The sequence below is a fragment of the Phalacrocorax aristotelis genome, chromosome 2 (genome assembly GCF_949628215.1).
Source record: "Phalacrocorax aristotelis chromosome 2, bGulAri2.1, whole genome shotgun sequence".
In the NCBI taxonomy this organism is placed as follows: Eukaryota; Metazoa; Chordata; class Aves; order Suliformes; family Phalacrocoracidae; genus Phalacrocorax; species Phalacrocorax aristotelis.
The window spans coordinates 109,975,560-109,985,093 of record NC_134277.1 but is presented as its reverse complement, the minus strand read 5'-3'; the positions used below and the strand labels follow the sequence as shown (position 1 = coordinate 109,985,093).

The 9,534-nt window shown below is 45.4% G+C and overlaps 1 protein-coding gene across 7 annotated transcripts in view; it reads left to right on the top strand.

Moving 5' to 3' along the window:
• Nucleotides 1-1,157: 1,157 nt before the first annotated feature.
• Nucleotides 1,158-9,534, top strand: part of LDLRAD4 (low density lipoprotein receptor class A domain containing 4) — a 299,662-nt gene continuing 291,285 nt past the window's right edge. For 5 of the 7 annotated variants that reach the window (XM_075084620.1, XM_075084617.1, XM_075084619.1 and 2 more), the window contains exon 1: nucleotides 1,160-1,313. The gene's annotated coding sequence lies outside the window, so the exon portion shown is untranslated. Of the gene's footprint in view, nucleotides 1,314-9,534 lie in introns of all 7 variants that reach the window. The other 2 variants (XM_075084622.1, XM_075084621.1) reach the window with 1 other exon arrangement.

Below are 9,534 nucleotides of genomic sequence, written 5' to 3'. Positions count from 1 at the left end.
TTCCTTCCAACTTGCAGTTAGGGAGAGGTGAGGGAAGAAGGGAAGCACATTTGAGTGGAAAGTGCACATGCTTGGAGTTAGCAACCTTTACAATTCACCGTGTTGCATACTCCCTGTGATTTCTTCTGTTCATTCTTAGGGTCACAGGTACAACTGGGAAGGGAAGACTCTTCAGAGTGGGAGTGAGGACTGATGATCTAAATTAATAGAAATAGGGGATTTTTTTTTTTCTGTGGGAATGGTGTTTGTAAATATTTTTACATTTAAACATGGGATCACAACTTCCAGGTGTTACAGTTTTTTTCACATGGCTTGGGCATAGCTGAGAATAAGGTGGCTGGTGAACTTGCTGGTCCATATTGCAGCCGTGCATCCCAAAGGCTATTTGCAGAGAGACGGGAGAGTGATGGGGCACGAGAGCTTGACGGCTTCACGTGGGACTGTTACTGAATCAGCAATGGCCAGTGTCTGCAAGTAAACACAGGCAGGGCAGAAGCCTGCCTTGGGTTCATGCCTGCTGGGCCGTGACTAGAACTGGGTTTTCCTGTCTTGCAACATTTTTTGAAATCTCAGAAAATTTCTCATTCTGCGTGGGACAAAGTGTACTCTTCTTTTTGCTTCCCCCCCGCCCCGGCCCATCCCGTCCCCGACAAAGGGGCGGGAGCAGGGGCCGCCTCCGGGCCGCCGGGTGCCCACTTCCCCGCCTGCGCGGCGGGGCTGCTCCGCGTGGGGCCCGCTCCCCGGGCCGGGGGTGGGGGGCTCCGGGGTCTGCGGCTTCCCGGCGAGTTTCGCCTTTCCCCCGTGCCTCTATCGCCGCCCGCGGGGCTTCGCTGGGTCCCGCCGCAGCAGCACAGGAGAAGCGGGCCGTTCCCCGCCGTCGCTGGCGGGGTCCCGGCGCCGGCGGCGGTCCTGGTGCCGGTGGCGGCGCCGGTGGCGGCGGCCCCGCATCCGCCCGGCAGGTGTCAGTGTGGGCTGCGGCGCCGGCGGCAGCACGGAGGGGAGGGAGCGCCGCGCCCCTCCCCCGCCCCCCCCCCCCCCCCCCGCCGGCGGCGGCGGCCCCCGCGCCCGTCCGCCAGAGCCAGACTCGCTGCAGACAGGCGGCAGCCAGCGGAGCGGGCAGGGCGGGGGGAGGAGGAGGAGGAGGGGAGGAGGAGGAGGAGAGGCTGGGAGGCTGGGGATGAGTTGGAGGCAGGCACAGCCTCGGAGCAGGGAGAGCGGCTGCCGGAGCCAGGCAGGGGGAGGCGGCGAGGCGCCCCGTCCGCTCCGGAGGAGGCCGGCCCGCCGCGGGCGCGAGCGGCGGGGGCCGGGGGGAGGTGAGTGCCGTGCGGCCGGCTGCCCGCCGCGGCGCGGCCGGGAGGGGGTTGCCGTGGAGGAAAGTGCCGGGAAAAGTGTGGGGGGGGGAGGGCGCGAGTGGAAGGTCTGGGAGCGAGTGAGGGGACGGGGTGGCGGCGGCGGCCGGGGGACTCCCCTGGGGGGTGTCCCCGGGCCGGGCGGAGCGCGTCCCTCGGCGCCTCAGGTGCCGCGGCAGGCGGCGCCTGAGGGGCGGCCGTGACAGGTAGCGCCGTTAGCGGGGTGTGTGTGTGGGAGGCGGCCGGGGAGCCCCGCCGCCCGCCCGCCGGCTGCTCCGCCAGACCGGGGGAGAACCCGGACCGTCGGCGCGGAGGGGAGACCCCCGGAGCTGGGCTGGGGAGCCGCCGCGGCGGGCAGGGCGCCGGAGAACGCGGGGCGTGCGGCACGTCCTCCCCGGCTGCTTGGGAGTACGTGCTTCCAGCCGCCCCCGGAGGCTCGCCTCGCCGTGCCGCGCCTCGGGGCCGGTGCGGTGCGGCCCGGTGGGCAGGACAGGCGGAACAGCCCGGTTTCGGTGTCCTGCCCAGCCCCGCGGAGGGAGCCTGGCGGGGGCGGCCGGGCAGCGGCGGGCGCCCGGCTCCAACTTGTGCCGCCCGGCGGCCGGGATCGGCGAGGGCCACCCCCGGTTAACGAAGGGCCTGGGGGTTTTTCTTTAAAAAAAAAAAAAAAGTTTATTAGCAGAACCGTAGCTTCGCCTGCCTGTAGCTGACGCCCGGCTGCGTTGTTTGCATTGAATACGCGCATCCCGAATCTCTGACCGGTGTGCCAGGTTTCCCATCCCGTCGGTGGGGAGGCCGTTAGGCGTAGGCTACAGTTTGATGCCTCCTGAAGAGACAGATGCACCGTTTTCTGTAGGTTTAAGTTTGCTGAAGGATAAACAGGGAATAGGCAAAGTGCAAAAGTAACTTCTATTTTGTTAGGAGATCTTAACTGAACACCTAGAACAATAAAGGTTTTAGTGGGACTTTTTGCTTTAGTGTTCAGAATCTCCTTTGAGTAGCGAATGATGGTTGTGAAAGAGAACAGAAATTTGGTGAATAATTTTATATGGCACTAGAAATACTGCCTGGTGTTACACAAGTTTATTGATCTTGATCTTCTTGTTAGGAAAGAAAACTCTTACAAGGTTTGTCTGTTCTTAGAAACAAAAACCTCCTGCTTTCAAATGTTTGTGGACTGGAAAGGTGCACCACATAACACAAGGAATGAAATGTATGCAGCATTGTACATCTGAGGCTAGCCAAAAAGAGGAGAGTTTTTGCCGGTAAGAAAGCCCGAGGGGCAATTACTGGTAGGCATAGATGAGGTAAGAGCATAGATGCTGCGTAAGTACAGTAATGTTCCATTCTGGAAAGCGTCTCTTCGTTTTCGTCCTTCAATCCCCAAGTATGTTGGCTAGACAAAACTTTTATTCTGCCTTCCAATTTCATTTCTAGGGTAATGTTTTGGGAAATCTACTCTTTGCAAGGAGCCAGAGTTGTTTAAATAACATACCGTGTGCTGTTGAGTAGAGTTGAATAACTGTGCGTGTGGTGCACACGTGTATGGTTCCACTAATGAGAATATAAATATTGTGGCTTCATGGTTGTAAATAAAAGGGGAAGTTTTGCTGGAAAACCAGTGCACTGGTGGGAAGCAGTCTAAGCAACATCCCCTGTCCATGTTAGCTGAAATAGTGATGGTACTCTGAACATCTATATCTGTTCTGGTGTTTTAGCACCAGATATTAAGTTACTGTGATACATAAAGCGACCAGTGTGAGGTGAACTTAAATTGGAATGCATCAACTATACGCAGTTATGTGTGGAAGTAAAAAAAAATCTTTTTATATATTCTGTGTTTATAGCAGGATATTTAATTCTGACTCTTAGGTGTGTGAAGATCGTTGCTGCATACACATAAGGTATATCAGTATTCTGCAGCAAATTCAGATCCATATGTGGGCCTAAACGATGATAAATGTACAACGCAGAATGAGTTAATAATGTGACACAATATATTTCAGACCATTGGTTTATGTTAATTGAAACATTATAGGCACTCTGCAGCATTTGACTGATGAAGCTTGAATGCAGTCCTCAGCATCTTAGACTTGTGACAAGAAAACTTGTGGAAGTAGAAGGAAATTTGGGTTCAAGATTGAGGCAGTTAAGTATTAAGTTTGGTAAGATTAAAACTATGGAACTGCAACTTAACCGAAGAATTTAGAACGAACCTGTCCCGTTGTTATTTTTCAGTAGATAAAATGCTGTTTTCTCTGCATAGGGCTTTGAAGGTGAGTTAAAAAGATGAGTTGTTGGTTTTCTGTGCAGTGAAGGTACCATATCTTTGGGGAGGGGAATTTTTGGCTCTGATTCTCTTGACCAAAATTTAGTTCTCTTTTTCACAGCTGCCCTACAGTACTCTGTCCAGTGGCTGCTGCCCTTCACCAAGAACTGGTTGTGTTTAAGTGACACTGTCTAAAATAATTTGGAATACTTTCAGGATGTTACATGTCAAAAAGAAGTAAAAGATTATTGAAATAATAGAAAGGTATCTTAAAAGTAGTTAAATTCTGTATAATCTCTAAGAGAAAATAAGTGTTAAGAAGAGCGTGCCTGCCCACCAACTCTTGCATTGGCAGGAATGGTTGTTGCATTAACTTGTGAGTGGTCTTGGAAAAGCTTTTTTTTCTGTCTGGAGTTTCTAATAGCTTAAAACAGCTCCTTGCAAGTGAATTGCCAGTTGCGGAATACAAATACTTCTAGGAGTTGAGAGATGAATTTTTCTGCAGATTGGTTCTGTGGTAACCGTGAAATTCTTCAATGGCACCAAGCTAGTATCAGCTGCTCGTTAAAGGCACTGATGCCAGAACAGTGGTGCATCAGTTGCTGGGAATCCAACCCTGTAGTGAAGTGATTCATACATATACATTCTCTTTTCTCAGTTGACAGCTATTTTTAAGAATAGCCGTCTTGCCTAGAAGGTTGATATCTAAGCAAAGGCAGCCTATATAGCTAAAAATTTCTTTCCCACCAAACATAATCTTATTTTTGCCAGACTTATTATGTACACGAAAACATTTAAACTGAATTGATCTTAATTGAGTCGTGTTAAATCTCTGGTGCTAATTGGTCATCGTGAAGGGATCGTGACATTTTGGAGCCGCTGTCAGGAAGTCAGCAATTTTTTGCACAAACCAAGATCATGAGTTTGATGTAAACGTCAGTTTGAAGCAATTTCTAGTAATAATGGATAGCAATATCTAAATGATAACAGATTACTTGAATAACTGATTGAAATGCATGGAATTCACTAGGTATATAAGTCTGCAGAAACCGTCTCAGAATGAAATGCTGACACATTTGTCCAGTGTACTTTAACTTTTTCTGTGTGCTTCACAGGCAGAATATTCCAGTGAAGAAAAGCTATTGACCTTCTTTTCCATTGTGTTCTTCTGAACCTCGTATTTGAAAGAGAAGTTTAAGTTCCTTATTTTAGAGAGAGGGCTTTATTTACTTTCTTCTGAGACTGTCAGTTGAGTAATGGTAACTGGAAGGGGACTGCAGTAGAAAATGCTTGCAGGTGAATAAGAGTGATCACAACATTACAGTGTGTTCTGTACTTCATGCTGGCAAAATGTCTCTGTATTCATCATCTATATTTATTTAATATATGCATTTCAGTAGTGTATGCCTTGATTTAGCATATTTGGAATATGCTAAATGTAGATGCATTTTACTAAATGCTTTTTCTTATTGTTTAGTTAAGCAATGGAAATTTGCAAGTACCCATATCACCATTCATTATCCCTCAGCATAATAATGGGTAAATTTAATCTTCCTGATTAAGATTATTTTGGTCACAAGAGACAAGGGAATGAAAATGAATCATTTTCTTGATGTTGTGCTGTGTCTGTGTTGTTCAGATCTGCGTTTCTTTTCTCTAAAATCCTACTACAGACAGCACTCTGACCTTTTAAACTGTGTTTGGATGATCTTGCTCTACATAAAAGTTTTCGTTCAGATAGGGGACAGAAATTAAGAAGAATCTATATGCAGTTTCTCTTCTTATTGCCAATGGAGAGCTTTCCTAGATTTGACGTAAGTTTTTTTTGTGCCAAATCGTTGACTTTTTCTAGAATAAAATCTCTCTAGGATATGCAAAAAGTCCTCTGGTTAATATATTGGCATTCCCAGAACCCACTAAAACTTAGGCAGGTTGCCAGACAGCACTTAATGAGGATGCCGAATGTCTGGCAGAAATCTGCCTGAAAACCAGCAAAGAAGGTGGGGGTGGAAGCGCGTGCGGTGGGGAGAGGGGCTGGGAAGGCGGTGCATCCACACCCATAATTTATTTTTAATGTCTGCATTTTGCAGAGAAACTGATCAGAAATCCATGCCACTGCATTTTGAAAACTCATTGGGCGCAGGAGTCTGGATGCTCCAAATTGAGGTAGCTGCGTTCTCGTAGGAATGTGGTTTTATTACGAAAGTAATTTATGAGTTAGGGGGTTAGTTTTTGAGGAGAGGACCAGAAGAGGATGGGAAATGATAGTGATTTTTATGTTCTATTATCTGCTAAAACTGAAAAGCATCTGAAAATGTTGTTAGACAATTTAGGGGACAACGGAAGTCAATGATTGCCAGCTTCCACACAGAAAGGCTGTTACAAGTTACATGGCGGTGATAAATAAACTACTGCTGCTAGAACACTTATGCTCAGCATAAACCTGTGGCTCTGCCTGATGCCACTGTGCTTAGGTTTTGTTACATGTTAAGTAGAATTGCAGGTGTAATAGACTCTCTGATGGCTAGGTAACTCTTAAAAAAAAAAATCAGTCATATGCCAAGCTGAGGCATTTTTCCATTAGAGTGCCATTAGAAACAGAACATATAGTTTTGTGTTGAATCAAATGTTTAGTCTTACAGGTTGAAACTGCTTAAGCAAACTTAATTATATTGTGAACTGAACATTATTTCTGATATTTGAAGAATGAACATTTTCAGCATTTTTCCCAGGCTTTAGCCTCTCCCCTACCCAGCCAAAAAATCATTTGTCCTATATAGGCAAATTTATAAATAGACATTTGGTTGGTAGGCATGACTGGAAACATTTTTTTTACCCAAAATAATTATAATAGGAGTTTTTTGCACATGGCCGAATTTGGAAATGTGTGTGCTTGTTACTTGCTTTTCAGGATAAATTTCAGTTGTGTATTACAGTTTTGGAGAACTATTCCTGTTAATGAGAAATTTTACACAGTAGAATAGTGGCACCTACTTAATGTGTACTTTTGGGTAGGACTGAATTATAATCCAGATGCTCCTGTTTGGTTTCGTTTGGTTCCACTAAGATAGGATGATAAATGATAATACGGTAGTCATTGGACTTCAATGCTGGTTGCAGCGGAAAAAATGACAAGTGTATTTTGACAGCTGTGTGTGGATCTTTTCATAGTTTTATCTGTGTTGACACTGACTCCTAGCTGTCTATTGGACAGGGGAAACAAGCGGTGAGAGTGGTGGACATTGTACCTTCATTTTTAAACCCGCATGTGTTTAGGATTAGTTCTAAAGGGCAGGACAATACCTCCTAAAGAGATGCTGCTCAAATGCTGCACATGAGAATGGAGTGGGTTGATGAAGTGTCTGTAGGAATTCCATTGTGTTTCCATCTCCTAGTGCTCTTGATTTCTTCCATGCTAAACATCCTGGTAGTCTTTTTGTTGAATACTGATAATAAATCTGCTTCTGAAAAAACATAGTCACAATATTGAACTTGCTATTGCCTGTAAAAGATGAGTTTGGAGATTTTCTTTCTTCTTGTATTCAGTATTTCATTTTGTTCCTGTATGCTGAAATTGGCTGTAAAAGATGTACTGGCTTTTAGGGAAGATGTGCTTTTTTGGATGTTTGTGTGATAAGTATCTTGAAGTTTGAATGATTCTGTCATAAACTTTGACCACTCAATGTGTTTAAGTGGTGAATTTAGAGGACAGTACAAAATTCTGTTAGAGTTTCTGGTAGAATGAATGTTAATGCTTAATAAAGTAAAATCTAGAATCTCTCCCACATTGAGAAAAGACTGGAAAACAGTGTTTTCTTCTGGTTAAACCCTGATTTTTACTCAGAATTCTAAAATAAAGAGTTGACTCATCTGCCTAGTGTTATCTAGCATATGCCAGTATAAGGCTTGTCTTTGTGCTTTGTTTTTAATTTTCAGCATCCAGAGCTTGCAGGCATCTTCAAACAGTATTCTTTCTTAAACACAGCTTCCACTATTCTTGATTTCAAAGGTTATTGGAAGAAAAATCATAGAATCACAGAATGTCCTGAGTTGGAAGGGACCCACAAGGATCATCAAGTCCAACTCCTGTCCCTGTGTAGGACAACCCCAAAATTCACACTGTGTCTCTGAGGACGTTGTCCAAGTGCTTCTTGAATAGCATCAGGCCTGGTGCTGTGACTGCCTCCCTGGGGAGCCTGTTCCAGTGCTCCCCCACCCTGTGCGTGAAGAACCTTTTCCTAATACCCAACCTAAACCTCCCCTGGCACATCTTCCTGCCATTCCCTCAGGTCCTGACACTGGTCACCAGAGAGAAGAGACCAGCGCCTGCCCCTCCTCCTCCCCTTGCGAGGAAGCTGCAGACTGCGATGAGGTCTCCCCTCAGTCTCCTCTTCTCTAGGCTGAACAAACCAAGTGACTTTAGCCACTCCTTATGTTTTCTCCTCTAAACCCTTCACCAACTTCATGGCCCTCCTCTGGACACTCTCTAGTAGCTTTAGATCCTTAACGTACTGTGGTGCCCAACACTGCACACAGTACTTGAGGTGAGGCCACACCAGCGCAGAGCAGAGAGGGACAATCACCTCCCTCGACCGGCTGCAATACATTGCTTGATGCACCCCAGGACTTGGTTGGCCCTCTTGGCTGCCAGGGCACACTGTTGGCTCATGTTCAACTTGCTGTCAACCAGAACCCCCAGGTCCCTCTCTGCAGAGCTGCTCTCCAGCCTCTCATTCCCCAGTCTGTATTTATGGAATGTACATATGTATGAAAATGTGCGATTCTTTATTTACCTTTTTATGTTGTCTCACTAAGCCTATTATTTTGGTTTCTCACACCTGTAACCTACTTGTTCTTCATATCATAGAGGGAAAGGAGGGGGCAGTCTGTGACTGAGATATGAAGCAATCTCTTTAACAACCTTCTTCTTCCACTGAGACTTCAATGAAATTTTTACTGTGTATTAATTAAGAGTGACCCATTATTACTTCGGACTTGTAAACACCTTTAAACATTCCATTAGGTGTTAATGACACATGAAGCAAGAATTAATATGAATTTGTTAGTCCTGTATCTAGTAGGGATGTACTATAGGTACTCGCCTAAATCGAGCAGTGTTTCTTAAACTATTGGTGTAAAAGGTATTGCTTCATTTTCTGCTTTTGCTTAACCACTAGTTGTTGAGTCTAGTGATGCTCATTTGTAGAGGGTATTTTGGCCTGTATTATATAGAATTTCAACTGGATGTTTGCCATGGGTGCTTGGGATTTTCACAAGACAAAATTGAGTTGCCTGGCTTCTGCCCAATGGGTCAGAGTTGAGGAGCATAGCAGAAGGTGTGGGAGAGAAGATGTAAAGAACGCTTATAAATAACCTAACTTAATCTCCATAGCTGTTGAACTGGTGCTTTCTGTGAAACACCAAATTAGTGTGCATTCTTTTCTTATAATTTCACCTTAATGGATAACTGGTTTTGTAGGTTTGCTTAACTAGTGTTGAGCAAAATGAAACTGAACATTTGTAAAAATATGTGCAGGTAAGATACAGTACTCCTAAATTAAAGATTGTACCTGGTCATATAAAAGCCTCACTTGTGCTGACTATTGGCCTCTATTGGCCAGTGAAGTTCATGTGTAGGTGTTTTGTTTTGCATAAGGTTTGTGTTGACTATAATTCCTCACCAGAGTTGTATGGGTAGTAGAAATGGAGAAGAAGGGTGTTCTATGAATATTTCCAACACGGATGTTTTCTGCGTTTGTGACCCTTTCACGTTCCTCTTACTGTTTTAATAACTTTCCTTATATGTTTTTAGAAACAGCACATTTGAGTTTAACTTTTTGCAAGTACTCAATTTTCATTTAAAATGTCTTCAATTGAGTGTTATCCTTAGTTAATGGGGAAGCCTAATACGTGATCTAT